Source organism: Haliotis cracherodii, unplaced genomic scaffold, assembly GCF_022045235.1.
Source record: "Haliotis cracherodii isolate W230 unplaced genomic scaffold, xgHalCrac1.p SCAF_17, whole genome shotgun sequence".
Lineage (NCBI taxonomy): Eukaryota > Metazoa > Mollusca > Gastropoda > Lepetellida > Haliotidae > Haliotis > Haliotis cracherodii.
The window spans coordinates 21,838,875-21,862,043 of NW_027266272.1; the positions used below are offsets into that span (position 1 = coordinate 21,838,875).

Consider the following 23,169-nt stretch of genomic DNA (forward strand, 5'->3'; position numbering starts at 1 on the left):
AAAATAAAGATTGGACATCATTTTTGTCACAGGTACGTCAAATTTGGAAATGTCCCCACGTGTCTACCATAAACCTATTTGAAAGTTTTACTGAGGCCTTGAATCTTGTAATCGTGATCGATGTTTTTACATAAGGATGTTGAATTGGGAACATGTGCATTGATGAGTGTCGAAAGTAGGAAGATAGGACCATGTCACTGGAGCACCATACAAGCAGCCGTTACGGCACAACACACATTATATATCCCTTTTGAGCAGGTGTTGTGCGACGCTCTTTGAATCTTGGTGGAAAGGGCATGCTCGCTTGATTTCAAAAGTTGTGAAATGTTAACATCAAGGGCAGGAGCTGTAGGAATATTATAACAAAGGGAAAGTTGACTATTGGGATGTTGAAGTCATCCCTCTTGTCATACAGTCTTGCAGAGAGTGTTTGGGACTTTGAATGTTTAATCATAGATCTGAATATGAAACAGATGAAGCGGTCTCCTGTTTTCTAGTTCAGGCGTGTAAATCAGTGGAAGGGAATTGGCTATTTGATGGCTATTTAACAATATCAGATCAGCGATATACCCGAAGCTTAAGTTAAAATTCTTAGCCAAATTACCTTGTGTTGACTTTGCCCATGAGATCTGAAATTTTGTTTCATAAGCATAAAGAAACAGATCCGCAAGGGGAGCACAATTAGCGTCCATGGGGATGCCTACTTCTTGCTTAAATGTCTTACCCCGAATGTTACATAGCTGGTCCAGAATTTCAAATATTGATTTATTGACCTGAACCTCTGAAGATAGATATGCCACTTTATCTATGGTCACCACGTTTTGTAACAAAGGTCCATGGATCAAAGAATGAAGTTTTCCCTTTGGTTTGACATGTGGGAAAGTGATGTACAAAGTAGAAAAATCAACTGTTTTGATAGAATTGAACCTGGTTCTTTTCTGAGATTGTAAAATGTCCAGCAAATCCTTTGAGTTTTTGAGAATCCACATGGTATTAATTCCACTTGTGTCAAATACTTGCTGGGAATAAATGGTCAGTCTTTGAGATAGGGATTTGACAGTACATTTGCTGGATCCAGCAAAATCTCTCTTTGAAGGTATTATTATGAAGCTTTGGAATCCAGTACACATGACGAATGGACATTTTAGAGCCAAGTTAAAAGTCGATAATACTGATGGATGGTTTTGGCAGATTTATTCCTCGGCTTAAAATACTGGCCTTATATGTGGTGTTATTTGATATGTCACTTATAAAGAAATTCCATGTATTGAGGATTATGGTTAATCTTAGAGATAGGGACTTGTGTTACATTTGCTGGACCCAGGAATATACCTTTCTTTATAAGAATTGTTATGCAGTTTGGGAATATCTAGTACAGAAAAAATGGGGCGTGTCTTTAAGATTAAGAGTCAGGCCAAACGTCTACATTGTATTGATACAAGAACGCGATTTTGGCATATTTAGTTGAGCCAATCAAGTGATGGAACAGAAATGCAGTCACACGACAGCGCATTACGTGTGACCGGGTTTCTAATTACGTTGCGTGTTCGTCGGTTGTTTAACGCCACAATCAGCATCCACACAATTGGAATGCGATGATATGCATCAACGAAGTCAGCGAGCCTGACCACCAGATTCAATTAGTCGCCTCCTACGACAAGTATAGTCACCTTTTATGGCAAGTATGGGTGCCTGAAGACCTATTCGACCCCAGATCTTCACGGGACTTCTAATTATGTCTCAGACATTCTGCTGCTTACAAGTACAGAAACCCTGTTTAAGCAATATGTTTCTTTTGCAACAGAGCTTGTAAACAATATTATGTAGCTTGTTCACTATCACGAGGATCTTATGTAAGGACACATAAAAGTATAAAATCACTTTTCCAATTTATACTTACATAAAATGCCAGGCTGTTTTACCCACGTCTGAAATATGATACCACATTGATGTATATTAATGTACCTTGACAGTTTGGTATATAGAATACCAATTAAAAAACATTTAGAAGAAATAATCCAAGGATTTTGTTTGAATGTTGATAAAACCAGGCGACCATACCGTAACGCGGTTGATACTCACTGGTCACATGATACAGAAATATGGATCCAATTATTATTGGAAATACGAAAGGCAATGCCAATAAAAAAATAATCACCTTTTTCCGACGTTATCAAAGACATAAAACCAGTCATGACGTCAAAAGGAATGGTGTGTTTTGTTGGGTATTTCATTACATTTGATGATAAGGCTGGTGCTCCATTGATAATGGTGCAACATTAGTCAAATTACACTTACACAATCAGGAGAATGAAGGACTAAGTTATATAGGTTAAATAGGGCCATCCATTTCTCTATTACCTCTTTTTTATGAAGTACGATTTCATAATTTTTTATGGGGGGTTTTATAACTAAACGTATACAATTTCAATATCGATATTTGTGTTGGAATAGTTTGGTCTCTCATGAACAAAACACCACGAAAATATATTGCCCTTACCCACAGCTAATTCTCACCAAGTGACGTGAGTTACAATAAACTAGGGCTAAGCATAGCGGAGTTATGTCCCCTTTTCTTTGTTCGTGTGTAACCTCTCTATCGCCTTTTGACGTCTTAGAGAAAAATCAGTTTTCGTCATTTACGGCATGCTATTTTTGGCAGTGAATGTATGTCGTTATACATACGCATATAACTCCATTTGATATGTAGTTATGTCGTCCAGATATTAGGCAGTATTTTGTTCGTTCACAGTTTCCGTAAAGCTTCTAAATAAATAAAATCGTCGCGCAGTACTTTTATCGGTGTAAGATAAAAAGTGGAGGAATTTACTGTTTTTCAACGCAAAATATATTCTCGGACAACGCTTAGAAGTGTCTTTTTTTAAAACCGGTTTAATATCTGCAGTAACATTTACACCATCAAATAGGAAATTTAATATTCCCCACATCTGCGTAATTTTATAGCCAGAGGTAGATGCAGTGCCGCCTGAACGCAATTCTCTCACTACCTTCACTTTTCAAATCTTCGGAAAAATGTGCGTCAGAAAAAAAACATCCAGATGGTTAGGATCCCCGGGCTGGGGCGTGGTCTTGATCATGACATTCCAGTGACACGCGAGTAACAGGTGAGCAATGGATTCAGGTGGATTGCAAGTTGGGCATACCTTGTCATGATGCTTTTTTGACTGAGTCAGAGGCGTGAGATGGCTACTTCAACTTTCCTTTCGTTTGAGTATGAGAATGGCTTTTGGTTGATTTTTGGTTGAATTTTGTATAGTCATCTGCCGATTTTATTGACTGTGTTCCTTCTCGAGTTTGAGTTTCTGCCGCTAATGGGTTGAAGTGCACTTAGCAAGTCTCATAGGATGACTGCCTTTGCTTCCGGTAGTTCCGGAATGACTTCAAGTGCATGAAGAATTGCCTCCAGTTCAGCAGTGAACACTGACTGACCATCATGCCGAATGTGCTGGAGGTTTGGAGCTATGGACATGGATTCAGTCGTTGATAGGATTCTTGAATGCATCAGTGTATATACTGGCCCAGCTGTCTCAGGTAGTTTGAATTTTAGTGATAGCTACTGATTATAGTAGGTTTGGGTGTTCTTTGTTTTTTTTACTTCTAATATTACAGCAGTGTCAACTTTAGAAGTTCGGGAGTCCAGGGAGGGTTTAACCCTTTATAGTGTCTTCCTGGTATCTTCCCAAGGCAAGGGAGTTAACTGACTACAAAAGTCTATTTTCCACCCTTGACGAATTAGGCTTGTATTATAGAGTTACAGTTTGGTTGGACTAACGAGTCTCTGCATAGGCCAATCAAAATCGCGCAACGAAATCGAAATCCGGTTTGTGAACTGTCATGCAGGTTTCCGTCGACTGCAGGATTTGCAAAACATGTGCACCGCCAACTCGTTGTCTACAGATATTTTTCTAATCCTTTCATGTTTTTAATAAAGGTGTTCACGTGATTTGATACACTTTGCGATGTAAGATCCGTTTTATCACAATATAGATCTTGATTATCGATCAGATCGTCTTGACTGGGCCCCGTCATTTTGATTGAAGCAATTGCAAGTGATACGAGAGGTGGAATCTGATTGGCCCATAGAAGAGGCATAGAAGGGACATAACTCGTAATAACCACTGGTGGCGCTACAATCGAGCCCAGGAATTCCAGCCTAGTTCGGCAAGGGTAAAAACTGGACTTTTAAAGTCAGTTAACTCTCTTGCCTCGGGAAGATGCTTTCTTTTGTCTTGCCATATATATTTCACAAAGAGGTTCGATGTTCGCCCCAAGAACGATAATACTGCCTGCTCTGTTCTTAGTTTCATTGGGAGTTCTACTTTTACTACTTGTAGTGCTTCTAGTGAAGTGCCATTTGCAGCACCCGTGTTTAGCATTATGGCTTAGTATTATGTCCTGTCGACGCGGCACAAGACTGTAGTTGATGCTGAGTGAAGGCCGCCTCACAACCACAGTCTGTTTTTGATCTAATAAGTACTAATTTGTAGAGGTCCAGCTGAGTGTTCATAGAGGTACCCCGAGATGTGCCTGAAATTGCCCGCAATACCTTCAGGGCTTTATGACATCTGTTTTCCACATACATGTATTCTGTATGTTTGCTCAGGTGTTGATCTAGGATCACCCTTAGAAATTTTGCAGATGTTTCGAATTTGATTGGTTTGCCTTTTCATGGAGAGACGTGGGATCATAGCATCTTCCCCCCTGCGTTTCATTAGAACTCCCTCAGTTTTTCACTTGAAAGAGTGAACCCCCATTTATTGCACCATTGCTCTACACCGTCCAAAGTGTTCATTGTGAAATATCTCTGTGTATCACCCATATTGCTCCGTCATCAGCGAATTTAGAACTTGAGTAGGAAAGTGGACATTGTCAAATAGATCATTGATCATGGTGTGAAACAGATCTAGAGTTGGGCTTATAATGTTGCCTTGTAGTGGAAAGACGCATGATTTCGGGTTTTATACGAGACACGCGGACCTGGGAGGCTTTGAGGGCGGTCGGGTAGCCTAGTGGTTAAAGCGTTCGCTTGTCACACCGAAGACCCGGGTTCGATTCCCGACATGGGTACAATGTGTGAAGCCAATTTCTGGTGTCCCCCGCCGTGATATTGCTGGAATATTGCTAAAAGCGGCGTAAAACCAAACTCACACACTCACTCACACCCTGATCGTCACGGTTCTAATACCACTGACCTGTTTTCCAGTGGGTAGAGAGTATTCATAGAGAGCAAAAGGTCGGGGTTCGATCCCCGGCCCCGTCATACTAAAAGACGTTCAAATTTGTACTTGTTGTTACCCTGCCTGGCGCTCGGCATTACGGGGATTTACAAGAACTGGTCGACACTGAGTCAGTATACTGTGTCTGAGTGAGTATTCACGCTAAACTGCAGCAAGGTATCTCAGTGGGCTGGCATTATAAAATAGGCATTAGTTGGGACTAGTACATGCTGCGACACGCACGCGCAGGCACACACACACACACACACACACACACACACACACGTGCATGCACGTCGTATATAAATGCAATAGTCTTGAGCGCGACGTTCAACCCCATTTCACCACACCTCCCCTTCCACACCTTACGCTTTATCGAAATCCCTTGTTACAGAAACCAGTTCATACTATAACTATTGCTGGTTCACCTAGTATATTTTGCACTAGGATATTAAAATAAACTTCCCCATTGTCCCGAACTTAGTTAGATGACATTTTGTAGATGTTTTACGGTACAAGATACAGATGAAAGTATGGACCTGAATAGAATGATACACATCGCAGACAGAGAGTAGCATTTCTTACGGTAATGTGAATTATGACGCGTCATATCCAATCTACGAGAGCCACTTTTATATAAACTCTATTCCCCCGTCCCGTGAGACATCAAGTCTGTGAAATAGTCCATATATGTCCTATGAGACTTTTGCCTTCTAAAAATGAGATAGTAGACCAGCACGAGGCAGTGCTAAAGTTGATATAGGTTCTTGACAACGAGAACACAACATGTAAAGGAAACAGTGTTCGTAGCAATTTAGTAATAATTTCATATAAATGCATATTAATTTTTATATATTATTGAAAGTTATAACAATGTTGCAATGAAGAGAAGGTTCTATGTTTTAGTTTGTGAGTGAGTTAATATCTAAAGTCACATCGGCAATACTTCAGCCATATCCTGACTAAATAAAATAAATGTAGAATAAAAACCTGTCAACAAAGGTCAGTATAAGAACTAGATTATCACAGATATAAGTTTAAAACTAGTGTAAAGCATATAATGTGACTATTCATAACGAAACAATGTATAACATTGGGCTATATATCACCAGCAACTAAAGCTAGGCCACCATACCGGGGACCATGGGGACTTACAGTACCTTTGCTACCTGCATGGACCCCAGCGGGATTTACACCATCCCTTCAGTGACTGGTGATTATGGAGAAGGTTTAGCCAAAAATTAAAACAAACAAATCTTCTATGATTTCTATATTTTACCTCTATCACACAATGATGATGTAAATATATATGCCACCTGCACTCAAGAATCGTGGAATCGCAGAAAACACTCAAAGTTCTTTTTCAGAAGCACATAGTAAATATCTCCAATTTCGAAATATAAGGAAAATGTTAAAATGATTCTACAACATTTGTAATTTTATATTCGATAACAATTATTTCCCAACAGTATCTTAAAAAGAAAGTATCATGATTTTTATTTAAAAAATACCCATTGCTTCCTGGTTGAAGAACAATGAATAAACGTGTGTACAATCCACTTATTTTTTAGTATTCAGTGGACAGAATATTGAACGACTTACCACAGCAACATTTTTTATACTGTTGGTAAAAAGAAAACCTTAAACAGGACTTGGTATATTAGGGCAACGTTTGGGTGTTTGGCAATAAAGCTATGTCCGCGACTTGTTAAGGCATAAACACAAGTTACAGTAAGACATAATGAATAATGTAATTTTGTTTGCATCTTCCCGAGGCAAGGGCGTTAACTGACTATAAAAGTCCTGTTTTCACCCTTGCCGAACTAGGCTGGAATTTCCAGGCGCAATTATAGTGCCACCAGTGGGTATTTCCAGTTATATATATGTCCCTCCTCTTGACCAATCAGAATCAACCTGTACATGTCATATCACTTGCATTTGCTTCAAACAAAATGGCGGCGCCCAGTCAAGACGATCTGATCGATAATCAATATTTATATTGTAGTAGAACGTGTCTTACCTCGCGAAGTGCATCATATCACTTGAGCACCTTGCTTTAAAACGTAAGAAGATATGTGCAAAATATATGTCGACGCCCAGTTGGCCGAAATCTGCACGTTGAAATTCACGTTGTTTACGAACCGGATCTCCAGTTTGTTACGCGATTCCTCGGGAAGATGTTCTGGGTTTTTTTGCATTGTGTAAGCCAAAGTGATAGATTCAGTTCCTCATAGAATATGAATATGTTCCTACTTGAGGATTTTGTTTTCGTCTTTAGACATACGAAATATTACACTCTCTATATCTTGTTGACCAAGGAATAAATTTAATTGTCAATTTCGGTCAATGATTCAACGAAACATCAACAAAATAGCATATTCTGAATAAGAGATAGTTATTTAGTGTCATCAGCGTGTGTCCTGTGTTATTTAGAATCTGATGATATCTTTTAGACCCGATGTGAACGACAAATTGTCCTTTTTACCATTTGAATATTCAAACAGTCAAATGATTGCTTATTTCGATGGCTCTAAATTCAATTACCTTGTGTTACATATGGACGACAACAATATATAAATGCCTTATATGTTTGACAAGGCATTTCTCCGATTTTGAGTTTTTCTTTTCAGAAACATGAAATATATTTTGTGACGTGTCATACTATCAAGCTCTTTTCAGTTAATGCAATCAGACCCTTCATGTTACGAAAGGATATTTGGCAAACACAAGTGATTTCATGATGTACATGATGACATCCAGCTTAATTGAATTTTATTTCTCAACATAGTACTGTCCATCAGTACTTCGTAGACTGACCATATTCAAAAATATAATGCACTTTTTATCGTGGCAGCATGACATTTGATGCAAATACAAAAGATAGGACACTCACGATGTTAACATTTACACATACCCCGATTTGTGATATTGATATAGCTTCTGATAAAACGCTTTCCACTGTACTGTTACAAAACAGTTTCACGTTGCAGCGCCGTTTCCTAATAACATTCCTTTTGTATACATATAAGTGGAACATGCAATACTGGAAAACGAGGGTTGGAAATGTTCATCCTTTATAAGGGTGAAATGAAACGTTCCAGCTAATTGCACTCTCAACTGTACTGAAGCATTAACAAAGGTGTTCGAATATCGCTTGCAGTCAAACGATGAAATCCTATGCTTAAAATGGAAATCCTACTGATGCTCCATCGAGATTAAATGGGACAGTGTGTCACTGACACATTCAATCAGAACATTCCGAACAGTTTTGTTGTTTTGGCATCATTGTGTTCCATACCGGTTGCTGCTCTGAGTTAAGTGCTCTCTGTGGGTAAAGGTCACCAGAGGCATATGTAATATGCAATAATGAAAAAAAAGAAACCAAAAAGTGATTTTAGATGCATATGATATGTATCAATTTCAATTTCAATTTCTTTATTCAACGTACTGAGGAGGCCACAGGCCTATAGTACACTCACAATTACAGGAGCAATTGGTACAATCATATAATTTCCAAACTTGATTTTCTTTGTATAAAAGCATGATATATGTACATAGAAAGATTTCTTATGGTTTCAATGTTGCTAGTGGTCATTAATAGTTTAAACTTAAATGTACAATGGTTTACATGAAAATATTTTCGTAAATATACTTTTCTTCCTTCATCATAATGCGGGCATACTAGTAAAAAGTGATACTTGCCCTCAATTAATCCTAGGTCACATAGTGGACAGAGTCTATTTTCTCTCGGAATATTTTGATATCTACCTTTTTCAATTAAAAGATCGTGTGATGAACATCGGAATCTTGAGGTGCTACACTAAATTTTCTAAGACTAACACTGAAAAGGTATTGCTCTGCAATGATAAATGACTTGAAACTGCTATATGACAGGGACTTTGGTGAACGCGTTAGTATATGTATCATATAAATAATCAACAGAAGTAATCGATATTTCTTAATTGGCACACATCAATATTCATTGTCATTGACTGTTCCATGTGACACACATGGACCAGTAGATTTCAAGGTGAAGGTCACCTGTTCTCAATATCTTGTATGGCCAACGTTAAAGTCCCATGGAAGCAATCAGATCCCGAATTGTGGCCTGGGGAATGTTCACCCACTCTGCCTGCAGGTTCCGTGGTTGTTGCTGACGCGCTAGCTGTCGTTGATCCAGTGCATCCCATTAATGTTCGATTGGGTTTTATGCTGGAGACATTGGATGCATGGCAGCATCTGGATGTTGTGATTCCTGAAAAAGTCTGTTGTCAGTCTTGCCGTGTGAGGTCGGGCGTTGTCCTATTGGAAAACGACGTTCTCCTGTTGCATAATGAGAAGGACGTGTGGCCTAACTATCTCCTCTTACTTTATGCCGTTACATTTCACAGAACTTGCACTAAATCTGTTCTACAAGTGTAGGAGATGGCTGCCCACATCATCACACTACCACCTTCAATTCTGCCCACTTCCTGTGTGTAGTGTTGTGCATAACGTTCCCCGCGACACCTATAAACACGTCTACCACCCGCACGGCGAAGCATAAAACGCGACTCGTCACTAAATCAAACTCGTTTCCATCGCAGTTGTGGCCATGCTCTGTGACCTTGGCACCACTAGCGTCGCAGCCGACGATGCAGGTCCTTAAAAGTGACACCACGAACGGGTCGTCTAGCGACAATGCCTTCAGCGCGTAAACGGTTCCTCGCTGTCTGGGCTGATATCATACGCAATCCTGGTATTGTCGTAGTTGTAGCGATGGCCGTGTTGGGTCTTTCACGCAAATGACTTAGCCGTACGAATCTGTCCTGTGTTCTAGTAGTGATACGTGGTCGACCGGATCTGTGAAGATCACGTGATGTCCCGTGTGTCTGACTTGTCTGATGGTTGCACAGATTTGGTGCACATTAATGGAGCTTGGTGCTACGTTACATGCCTGAAAGCAGTCGGCGCTGTTGCGTTGGGCTTTCGTCTGTCGGGCATGTCTTCGCTATTCACTTGCTCTAAGATTATGATTGTAACGTTTTTACAGCCCAACAAGTGACGTCGCACGTGCATGTCATGTTGGTGTGTTTCGGCGCACGACTCTCACGTGGTTGTGTTTTTGCGATGTTTCCATCTTTTCACCAAATTTCTGCAGAAAGTCATTCTTTCCACACAAATCAATTGCAATCTATGCAGAAATGACCAATTCATTTTTGGTATTAATTTTGTATTTGTGTCGGCACCACTCGTGCCATGTCAATTTTGCGAGTTTTATTTTGCATTGTATATGTGTTTTGCCGTAACGGCTGTTTGTTTGGTGCTTCAGTGACAGTACCTTCAGTACCCTCTTGCTATTGAAATTCATCATTGCACATATTTCGTAGTTCAACATACTTATGTGAAATGTTTGATCAGGGTTACGACATTCACGGCCTAAGCAAAACTTTCGGAACGTTTTATGGCAGACATGCGGAAGACATTTCCAAATTTGACACATCAGTGACAAAAATGATGTGCGATGCAATTCCCTGTTTTGACTTGTACTAAATGTTCCCATGTATTTGATGAACTATTGACTTGTCTTTGCATGTGTTTGTGACGAGTGCCACCGGTGGGCAGGATACGCTCAGCTTATTCATAGTGATTGGTGAACATACGCTCATGATATAGTCGGAATCGTACAACTGACCCTGCTTTTTGCAAAGGTCCCTGATGGATATGGAAAGGGCTTTGTCACGTTTACTAAAAACATAATTAACAGATTTAGATTCAAATGTATACAAAACTGTTGATCCTACAAGCTCTATAAGTCTATAATGAATAAGGTATCTTCACAGTTTCAATCCAAGTACTGCTTTGCTTCCACGGACTATTATTTGGGCTATCTCAAACCCTGATTAACATCTATGCTATACGAATATATACTCAACAACAAAAGTTCCTGTGACACTAATATTTTAGTGTATTTTTCAAACAAGTAAAGTTTGGTTTTCAATATTGTAGTACATGTATGGAATAAAGTCACAAAAACGCAACTGCTACAGAAAAGTATGCATTCCATGCAAAAGTGGACTTTTATGCAATCCCCATGCATTTCATTATCCAAGAATAGGTATAAAAACATGTGCGTTAACTTGATTCCACATGCATTGTTTATCATCGTGCTGACAACAACCACTTAGAAAAACAACAAAATTACGCAATTATTCAACATTACGAAATGCCACGCCTGTCCGAGAATGAGTGTCTGTGAGCCATTGGTATGCTTGAAGCAGGATCGAGTCAACGTGATGTTGCAAGACAATTTAACGTCCACAGAAACACCATTTGGTGTTTATGGCAACGTTGGCAACGGACCATCCTCGGACAGAGACCATCGTCGGAGTGGCAGGCCACGTGTAATCAATAACCGACAAGACAACTGGATTCGAACAACACACCTACGAAATCGATTCCAGCCAGCAACAGTGACTGCAAGAAGCATCCCTGGCCTCCGACGAATATCTTCACAAACCGTACGTCGTCGCCTCAGATGTGAAGGGATTGTCGCCAGAAGACCCGCAATATGTTCCATCTTGACAGGAAACCACGGTCAAGCATGTCTACAGTGGTGCAAACAGCGTCTACGCTGGACGGCCATGCAGTGGGGATAAGTTCTATTTACTGACGAGTCTCGTTTTCACCACAGCGATGAACGGATTCGTGTGTACCGACGTCGAGGTGAACGTTACGTCAATCCTTGTGCCATGGAAGAAGATCGGTTCGGGGGCGGCAGCGTTATGGTATGGGGTGGGATGACAGCAAGACAGAGGACCCGTTTGATAGTGGTAGAGGGTAATCTAATGGACAGCGCTACCGTGACGAGATCATCGGCCCTGTTGTTCTACCGTCTTTGCGTCGTCATGGCCCAGGCATTATCTTTCAACATGACAACGCACGGCCTCATATTGCTCGACTTGTTCAGGATTTTCTTCAACAAAACAACTTGAATGTCATCCCCTGGCCGGCTCGCTCCCCTGATCTCTCACCAATTGAGCACATGTGGGATGAGATTGATCGGCGCCTTCGACGTCAACCACGTGTTCCAAAGACACTCCAGGAACTTCGAAACATGCTCCAGCAGTTATGGACAGATATCCCACAGGACTTTGTGCGACGCCTGGTCCATTCCATGAGACGAAGATGTGCTTTTTGCATCGCAGCCAGAGGTGGACACACACGCTATTGATTTGTAAATTGAAATTTTGGCATGTTCATGATTTTTTATGAGATCTGTCAGTCAGTATGGCAAATTAAACCATTCGAATACTAACAGGGGTCTTTTATCCGTTACAAACCGAAATTGTTTCAGATTTGGTAAAAAACATAACTATTGTATCAAGAGAAACACGTCTCACGTAGATATTCATGGAAATAAAAAAGCAGCCACACTGGCGAAGCTTGCTCTAGACAAAGCGGAGATACAGCCTGTTCCTTTTACCAATATGGAACCATCATGATACTAACATATTGTGTATATGGTATGTATTATACGTCATGTATATAATGTAAAACACCTTTAACTGAACAATATATTCCAAAGTATAAAGCAATAATAAATCAATAATAAACTCTGATTTGTATAAATTTTGTTTTCTTTTGTCAGACAGCTGTTGACGACAGCACTAGTCTATTCAGATTTCAGGGAATATATCACATACCTGATGTGCCCTCAACCATAACAGCTGTTGTTTTAAGCTGTCTGACAAATAGAGTGTCTGACAAATAGGGTGTCTGACACATAGGGTGTCTGACAAATAGGGTGTTTGACAAGTAGAGTGTCTGACAAATAGAGCGTCTGACAAATAGCGTGTCTGACAAATAGCGTGTCTGACAAATAGCATGTCTGACAAATAGGGTGTCTGTGTCTGACAAATAGGGTGTCTGACAAATAGGGTGTCTGACAAATAGAGTGTCTGACAAATAGAGTGTCTGACAAATAGAGTGTCTGGCAAATAGCGTGTCTGACAAATAGAGCGTCTGACAAATAGATTGTTTGACAAATAGAGTGTCTGACAAATAGAGTGTCTGACAAATAGAGCGTCTGACAAATAGAACATCTGACAAATAGAACATCTGACAAATAGCGTGTCTGAAAAAATAGGGTGTTTGTGTCTGACAAATAGGGTGTCTGACAAACAGGGTGTCTGACACATAGGGTGTCTGACAAATAGCGTGTCTGACAAATAGAGTGTCTGACAAATAGCGTGTCTGACAAATAGAGTGTCTGACTAATAGAGTGTCTGACAAATAGGGTGTCTGACAAATAGCGTGTCTGACAAATAGGGTGTCTGACAAATAGGGTGTCTGACAAATAGGGTGTCTGTGTCTGACAAATAGGGTGTCTAACAAATAGGGTGTCTGACACATAGGGTGTCTGACAAATAGGGTGTCTGACAAATATGATGTCTGACAAATAGAGTGTCTGACAAATAGAGTGTCTGACAAATAGGGTGTCTGACAAATAGGGTGTCTAAAAATAGGGTGTCTAACAAATAGAGGGTCTGACAAATAGCGTGTCTCAAAACTAGCGTGTCTGACAAATAGGGTGTCTGACAAATAGGGTGTCTGACAAATAGGGTGTCTGTGTCTGACAAATAGGGTGTATGTGTCTGACAAATAGGGTGTCTGACAAATAGGATCTCTGACAAATATGGTGTCTGACACATAGGGTGTCTGACAAATAGCGGGTCTGACAAATAGGGTGTCTAACAAATAGAGTGTCTGACAAATAGCGTGTCTGACAAATAGCGTGTCTGACAAATAGCGTGTCTGACAAATAGGGTGTATTTGTCTGACAAATAGGGTGTCTGACACATAGGGTGTCTGACAAATAGGATCTTTGACAAATAGGGTGTCTGACAAATAAAGCGGGTCTGACAAATAGGGTGTCTGACAAATAGGGTGTCTGTGTCTGACAAATAGAGTGTATGTGTCTGACAAATAGGGTGTCTGACAAATAGGGTGTCTGACACATAGGGTGTCTGACAAATAGGATCTCTGACAAATATGGTGTCTGACACATAGGGTGTCTGACAAATAGCGGGTCTGACAAATAGGGTGTCTGATAAATAGGGTGTTGTATGACCAATATGGTGTCTGACAAATAGGGTGTCTAACAAATAGAGTGTCTGACAAATAGCTTGTCTGACAAATAGCGTATCTGACAAATGGGGGATGAACATCACGTTATGCTGATCACCAGACGGACCCACCGATCACGCTATCCTTATCAAAAGTGTGATACTGGTGTTGTAATCCCATACCTCCAATCATGTGGTAGGTGTAGATATTGACCTTGTATAAGAATGTCAAATTGCGGTTGTGCTTAAAGTTATCTTGTTTAAACATTTGATTTTTAAGCACACTAACAAACAAGAACCACTAACAGTGGACGGGATAAACAAAGGGTATTTTTTTTCTTTTCTTGTAAAAAAACATGCTTATCTCGTCTGGTGACCTGTGAAGATCATATTTTCATCTGTGATAGTCAATTTTGTCGCTCCATCGATATGATACATAAATTATGTAATTTGGCTAGACAGATAGTCTATGTATTATGTATTTCCTTGCATGATTGGCATGATCTTTCTCAGGGCTGTGTCTGAAAGCCATAGTGCCCTTGAGGTATACTCAAATTAGGTGAAATATCGATTTGACGTTCGGAGATAATTTTGGTATTTTATGAGTAAATGTATAATTAAAGGTACTGTGTAGATCCACGCTGTCGTGATGGATATGGGGTTATCTGCAAATGAAGTGGGGTGAACTTGGGTATAACGTCGCGTCCAAGATTATTGCACTTATATAGCGACGTGCATGCACGTGTGTGTGTGTTCTTGTACTACTCCGGACTGATGCCGATTAATATTGCTACCTCACTGAGATACCATGCCGCAGTTTAACATGAATACCCCACTCAGTCCTTGTTTTGGCCCCTTCATGCCGAGCGCCAGACAGGGTAACAACAAGTACCATCTTTTAACGTCTGTTGGTATGACGCGGCCGGGGATCGAACACCGGACCTTCCGCTCTCCGGGCGGACGCTCTACCACTAGACCACGGAGGCGGTCTATCTGAAGATGATGAACATGTTGTAGGGTTCACTGAAACAAGTTTTACTTGGTATAATTCAGTTTACTATATTGAACCAGTTGTGTATAAACTTCTTCTTTTATTGTCGTTATCGATGTTTTATAAATGAATTCCATAAAGGCAACATGTTATGTTGTAAAGTTGTGTACTCTTGTAGATATAACAGTTTTGCTAACTAACAAACTTTCTGCATAAAAAGACTTAAGTAGGTTTGCAAAGGTTAATACCATACAGTACAGAAATATTGATACTGATGTTAATAGTGCTATTGCGGCTGCATCTGGTTGCTCTCTGAAATTCGACATCATAGGGTTCGAATTTGCAGCTGATAAATTACATGAAACATTTGTGAGACGATGTTTATAGTTTTTCATTTCCGTATGTAATAAATGCAAATTAGTTGTCTCGCTTTTCAGTTATATCTGTGTAATTCCATCATGGTTTACACAGTTCATGTTCACGGCTGTCACATGTAAGGAGGACACCACGAAACCCTTTTAGAGCCATTTGGTTTTTTTTGGTTTTTTTTCTCTTTGAAATTTCAATATACTAAGTTGAAATTCCAAGATGCTAAGTTGAAATTTCAAGATGCTAACTTGTATTTCAACTGGTTTGTTTTCAGTTTTTATCAGCATACAACAGACATATTAGTAAAAAACGATATAATTCATCTTCAAGAGCGTTTCAGTAATAATTTCTTTTTCTCTAAATATCCTTGCAATTGTTATTCGAAATGTTTTAGTCTTCTATTAAATAAATATTGTCTTTAAGAGGGAATAACTTAATGGTTTATTGGATAATGATAGACGACAATGTACACATATTTTACGGTCAAATCAAACTTTAACATGTAGACGGACTGGCCCCCAAAGACCCGTGGGGTCAACAATGAAAGTCACAGTCACACATGACGAGGCAAGTTCGTAAAATGTCAGAATACTCATCACAATGTCACGTCGGGTATGTCCACCTTGAGCATTAATGCACGCCAGAACACGTCGACGGGCCGATGACGTCAAACGTCGGATGACGTGGGGGGGGGGGGGGGGGGGGAGAGCAGAGTGCGTTGCTGGCGGTTGACCAGAGCTACTGGGCGTCTTCTGAATAGGCGATCGAGTTGGTCCCATAAATGTTCAATGGGTTCATATTTCCGGGGAGCATGACGGCCATGGTAAAACCTGAATATCCGCCATTCGTATGCGGCGTCGCATTGTCGTGCTGGAAAACGATACCTCCGCCTCCAGATGCCCAGAATTGATGAATGCAATTCGGCGCTAAACGTTCACGAACTCTTCTGTCAACACATTGCAGACCTGCCTCCTGAAGAGACAGAATCTGGTCTCATCGGAAAACATAACACGTGCCCAGTCACACAAGTCTTATTGTCCATATCAGTTGAGGTGTCAACAACACTCGCTAGGGTCGATGTGCTCTGATACCATGGGCTCGTAATCTCCTGTACACGGTTTGTCGACTGATCCTGTGTCGCAGTGCCGTCGCTGCCGTTAACGTCGTCGTGACGAAGCGGTTTCGGAGGTGAATTGTCCGGATGCAGCGTGTTTTTTGTGTTTTTTATTTGACCAAAATATTTTATTTTTTTATTTTATTTTTTTATTCCATTTTCCATCATATTTTACATTCAATATCATACATAGAGTGTGCATGGATTTGTTGTGACATTATTGGCATGTTTGTAGCATTGACATATCATATATCGTAGTTATACAGAGTTTCTCAATAATACATGACGAGAAGACCAGAAGACATGGAAACTTGCATAATTACAATTTGAATATGCAATACATTTTGTAATTCCATAATATCGAAATATTTCTTTTTGGAAAGTAAAAAGATTGGTTTGACTTTTTTCTATTAAATGTGTACAGCATATATTTTGTTATCATAATTAGTGCATTGGGTGAATTGTTATTTTTCTCTTTAAATCCAAACAGTATGTTAATTATTAAAATTATCCAATCCAATCTGAAAGTTTCGTCCATATATCAGCAGCATAGTGACAATTACATAACTCATGAGTAATTATTTGAGATGATTCATTACATAATGAGCAAACTGGCAATTCAACATATCCAATTTTAAATAAATAACAGTCAGTACTCAAAATCTTATGTACAACTTTAAACTGAAACTATCTTAATTCAGAACTTTGTGTACATCTTTTTGCCATAAGGTTACAGTTGGTCCACTCTGTATCTGTCTACTGTTTTTTCAAGAAATCTTCCCATTTACTGTAGCACTTATGTTTTATGAATTTAGGGTTTAATAGGGCTTCATAAAATACCTTGTTTCCCTTTTTATTGTTTATTTTTTTATACATTATATGGCAGTACAGGTCTTTGGCAAACTTCAGCACAATGTATTATATTGTTATTCTCAGTAAATCTGTAAATACCTGACTATTGATAGTTTTACTCCTCGATAGGTCAAAAAGTCTGTCTTCAAACTGTATTTTTGTACAAATTCATCAAAATCATATAATTTCCCTGTGTCATGAATGAAGTCATTTATATATGCTATACCCCGTTGATGTCATTGTGGAAAATAAATAGACTTACCATCAATTTTGATTTCATTATTATACCAGACAGATTTGCTCATCATATCCTCGCCAGATTGTTTAACATTATCACAGCAATTCAAACACACTGACCACCATAACAAAACATCCTTCCAAAACTTATTGTTGATGTTTGGAATAATCTTTTCATTAATATAGGCAGCATCAGCCAGGTAAGTTACATTTGCGATAGCAACATTTTCAAAAAAGAAAGCTGTCCATGTGGAATAACCATTAACCAGTCTCTTAATCCAGCTTAATGTTTGTGCGGCGGTAACCATTTCCACCACTGGGAAACTGATGCCGCCACATTTAGGATGTAATGACATAATTTTCCTTTTAACTTTGTCAGGTTTAGATCTCCAGATGAAGTGAAAACATTTTGACTGAAACTTTTCTATTACAATTTTGTGTGGGTTTGGTATACTGTAAAACAGGTGATTGAGTTTGGGTAACAACAATGATTTTAGTACAACATTTCTACCCATAGGTGTCAGGGTTCTCTTTTCCCACATTTTCATTTCCTTTTCTATCTTATCAAACTTGTTTGTATAGTTTACATTGACCATATTTTCCAAATCAACATCAAAATCTATGCCTAAAACACAGTTTGTGACCAGTCAAAATTCCAATCCTCACATAACTTATATCTTGATCTTTTTTTTACTCTATCCATATCGACGTTTCGGTGTGGATCCTAACACCTTTATCAAGCAAGTGATGGATAGTTGTGAACAACATAGGTATATACCCATGTAGGTATATATACCTATGTTGTTCAGCACTGATAAAGGTGTTAGGATCTACACCGAAACGTCGCACTAATTGTAATAAAGAAGTTGCTCATCCATAGAACTTGTTTTTCTTCTACAAATCATAAAGTATGACGACAATCACCTACTACCTTTTCAGAAGATGGGCACATGATCATCTTAACTTTTCAAAGCTGTACGGCAAAACAGAACATTAGAAGAAGAATACTGTACAAAATATGTAGAGGATTTATTGGAGCTCGACGGGGAGTGATCTGAGCCTTGAGTGGGTGTTTGGGCCATGCAGAGTGGAATGACCTGAGCGTAACCTCAAAAAAAGATTTTAAGGGATTTTTTAAAGGATTGTTTTGAGTCTAGTACACCAGCATTTATCCGGACTAGTACCAGCAGACACACACACACACACACGCACGAACACACGCACACACACACACACACACACACACACGCACGAACACACACACACACACACACACACACACACACACACACACACACAGATGCGTGGACGCCTTTAATCAGTGCAATGACCTTGAACACAATGGTAAACCCCATTTCATAACCAGTGAAATACAGCTGTGGATAAGAAACGGCGCTGCAACGTGAAACTGTTATGTAACAGTACCGTGGAAAGCGTTTTATCAGAAGCTATGTCAATATCACATATCGGGGCATGTGTAAATGTTAACATCGTGAGTGTCCCCTATCTGTTTGCATCAAATGTCATGCTGCCATTATATTTTTGACACACGACACTCACGACATACGACAAACCCATGTGATCATATATATATATATTAACTTTAGATATTTCTTTACACTGAGTGAGCGAGAATAGTTTTACGTTGCTTTTAGCAATATTCCAGCAATATCACGGCAGGGGACACCAGAATTTGGCTTCACACATTGTACCCATGTGGGAATCTAATATAGAGTATCATAGTACAACCATAGAATGAACGAGGCTCATGTCTTCGTTTACGGGTTTTCCGGTCCAAATGCGATTATTTTCAGGCGCTGTCATAACATTCAGCATGCAACCTGATTCGGGATAGTGATTTCATTTGGTCAGACGTCAAAGTGAGTGAGTGAGCATGGTTTAAACGCCGCTTTTAGCGATATTCCAGCAATATCACGGCGAGGGACACCGAAAATGGGCTTCACACATTGTACCCATGTCGGGAATCGAACCCGGGTCTTCGGCGTGACGAGCGAACGCTTTAACCACTAGGCTACACGCCTGCTCCTCAGATAACAAAGTAAAGTTTAGCAGTTTCATGTCAGTCTTACGTGTGAAAGAAAGTCGCCTCGTTTATGCAACATTGTGCAAGATGTTAGTTGTGAGCTCTGCTGGTTATCTGACGACCATCTCCGTGGTCCAGTGGGAGAGCGTCCGACCGGTGAGCGGAATATATATAATCGCGAATGTCTTTCAATTCATTGACAGTTCCATAATAATACATTTAACTTCTTTATTAACACGTTATTTCTGTTGCTAGGGCCATTAAGTATTATGTCCTAATTATAATAGTATCTTATCCTTGTACGCTGGGCGGTCTGTACACTAGCGTCATATAATATACTTGGCATAAATACTTTGTCACACAGCAGGAAAGCTTCATTTCCACTTTGACCACCTCCTTGGTCTAGTGGTAGAGCGATCCCCGGCCCCGTCTTACCAAAAGACGTTAAAAGATGGCACTTGTTGTTACTCTGTCTGGCGCACTAAGGGGCAAAAACAAGGACTGGTCGTTTCGGAGTCTTCATGTTAAACTGCGGCATGGTATCTCAGTGAGCTAGCACTATAAATCGGCATCAGTCCGGACTAGTACAAGCAGACACACACACATATACAACAGACACATACAACACACACACACACACACACACACACACACACACACACACACACACACACACACACACACACACACACACACACAATAATCTTGGACGCGAAGTTAAACCCAATTTCCCTTCACCTTGTTATCTGACGGTGTGACCGAAAAAAGTACTGATCAATACAGGGGATCAGCACATGCAGTCACTAAGGGAAATATTCCTACCTCTTAAAATTCCTTTGATACAATGTCATCTTATTTCCCTTGCTGTGGCCGGTGTTGTACATGTATTGAATGAAGTTTGGAAAGTAATATCCGTTATAATTTCACGCACTGAAATCTTCTTTTTGATGTAAACTATCACAAAATCGCTTTCAATCGTAAATACAAATATCAAAGTCACACAGGAGATGATAACTGATTCACATGTGGAGAAAACATTTCCTGGATTAAAACCATTTCTTTTCTTTTTTCATGCATCAAAAACAACAACTGTTTCAGGACGCGGGCCTTTAGACAAATATCGGAAACAGTTATGTAATGGCAAACTAAATTTATTGGGTATTCGTGAAAACATGTTGTTGTTACATTGATGCCTTCCACAATATATTGGACTGCCCACACAGAAAAATCAAATTCAATAGAAACGAGATCTTTTGCGAAGTGTTTGCAGCATTGGCGTGCGTCTTGTGTCGCCTTTCACCTTTCACAAGTTCACAACTCTTCAGATCTGATCGGGGCACGGGTGGCCCAGTCGTCTAAGGCGCCGCGATTCGCTGTGCAGAGTTGCGTCCCTCGGGGAACGCCAGAAACCTATGATTGTGGGTTCGAATTCCGGTTCACCCCGATTATGTTTCTAGGTTTGTCAGCACCATACCCGTGCTCGTGGGTTTCACCGAAGTTGTAAACGTTTGAGACCTGCATTACTTCGGGCTTTCCTCCCACATTAAGCTGACACGCCGCGATATAACTGGAGTACTGTTAAAAGCAGCGTTAAACCCAACTCACTCAGTCACTCAGATCTCATCACATTAATGTAAGGCAACACGACCGGTGTTCTCCCTTGAGCTACGTTTTCATTTAATTCGAGGAGCAACTAGACATATTTCAAATAATTCCCCTTCTGAAATGGATCCACACATGCCTTAAGGCCCAACTGATTCGAGTAGAAGGTTCATGCAATGCATATGTAAGTGCTTTGTGCACAGCGTTGACGAGGAGCTACCTTTATGATATTTGCACAAGGCGGCATCTGATGAATACAGGTAGGATTTTCGTTAATGAATGATGTCATGTGTCTGTGACGACTTAAAGAAATTCGGTGTTTGTTTGTTTTGTATTTTTGGTTTTACGACGCACTCAGCAATGTTACAGCTTTATGACGTAAATAATAGAGTCTAGACCAGACAATCCTGTGATTGACATCATGCAATTGGGATACGATGACATGCGTCAACCAAATCAGCGAGCATGACCACCTGGTCCTGTTAGTCGCCTCTTTCGACAAGCATAGTCGCCCTTTACAGCAAACATGGGTTGTTGAAGACCTATTCTATCCCGGCCGTGTGTTTATGAATCATTTGATGCGAGTGATGCAAGGTGTTTGAGACAAGACGACAACAAACAAACAAACAATCATTTTAAACACATGGTATAGTCGGAATCGTACAATGCGCTCTGCGTTAAGCAAAGATTTCGTACGGTAATTTCGCCTCTATTGAGTTAATCTTTGACGTAGCATTTTAAGCATTTTTGTCAGCGTATAAGTCGTATACACTAGAAAACCATGGCATACGTCATTCATATGCATATTAGCGAACCAGTTCTATTGAATATACTTCATTAAAACTCAAATTTCAGAGCCCTACAGATGGTTTGGAGTGAGTGAGTATGGTTTTACGCCGCTTTTTGCAATATTCAAGCAATATCACGGTTGGTTGGTTGGTTGGTTGTTTTACGCCGCACTCAGCAATATTCCAGCTATATGACGGCGGTCTGTGTGATCCAGTGATTAATGTCATGAGCATCGATCCACGCCATTGGGATCGATGACATGCATCAATCAAGTCAGCGAGCCTGACCACCCGATCCCGTTAGTCGCCTTTTACGACAAGCATGGGTTGCTGAAGACCTATTCCAATATCACGGTGGTGGACACCGAATCATTGGCTTCACACATTGTACCCATGTGGGGAATCGAACCCTGGTCTTCGACGTTACGAGACAACGCTTTAACCAATAGACTACCCCATCGCCGCCAGAAGGATTGCAGCAACAGTGGTACATGTAAATAAAACGCAAAGTGTGGGATGGAGATGAACCAATGAATATTCAGCCTACGTGACCATGTTGTAACAAGATGAAACAAAATTGGTTTTATACATATATGATACATATATGATACTATTTGTTTCCTAAGGGCGTTGAATGAAATGGTTCCCAGGTTTTTATAACACGACCCCTCAAACTAATCATTCTACAAAGGTTATGATCATTCTGAAAGTTGATGTCTTTTTGTGTCTTTGTGAAGATATGTTATGTTATATTAAATTATTAAAGAACGAACGTCTCCAAATCGAGTCCGCCGTGAAAATAAATATATACATGTACAGTTTCCGAAA

At 40.0% G+C, this 23,169-nt stretch overlaps 1 protein-coding gene across 1 annotated transcript in view; it reads left to right on the top strand.

The window, feature by feature from the left end:
* LOC139464960 (transformer-2 protein homolog alpha-like) overlaps positions 1 to 22,781 on the top strand; it is a 98,707-nt gene extending 75,926 nt beyond the window's left edge. Inside the window, exon 13 of the transcript XR_011653136.1 lies at positions 22,772 to 22,781. The gene's annotated coding sequence lies outside the window, so the exon portion shown is untranslated. The remainder of the gene's footprint in view (positions 1 to 22,771) is intronic.
* The last annotated feature ends 388 nt before the right edge of the window (positions 22,782 to 23,169 follow it).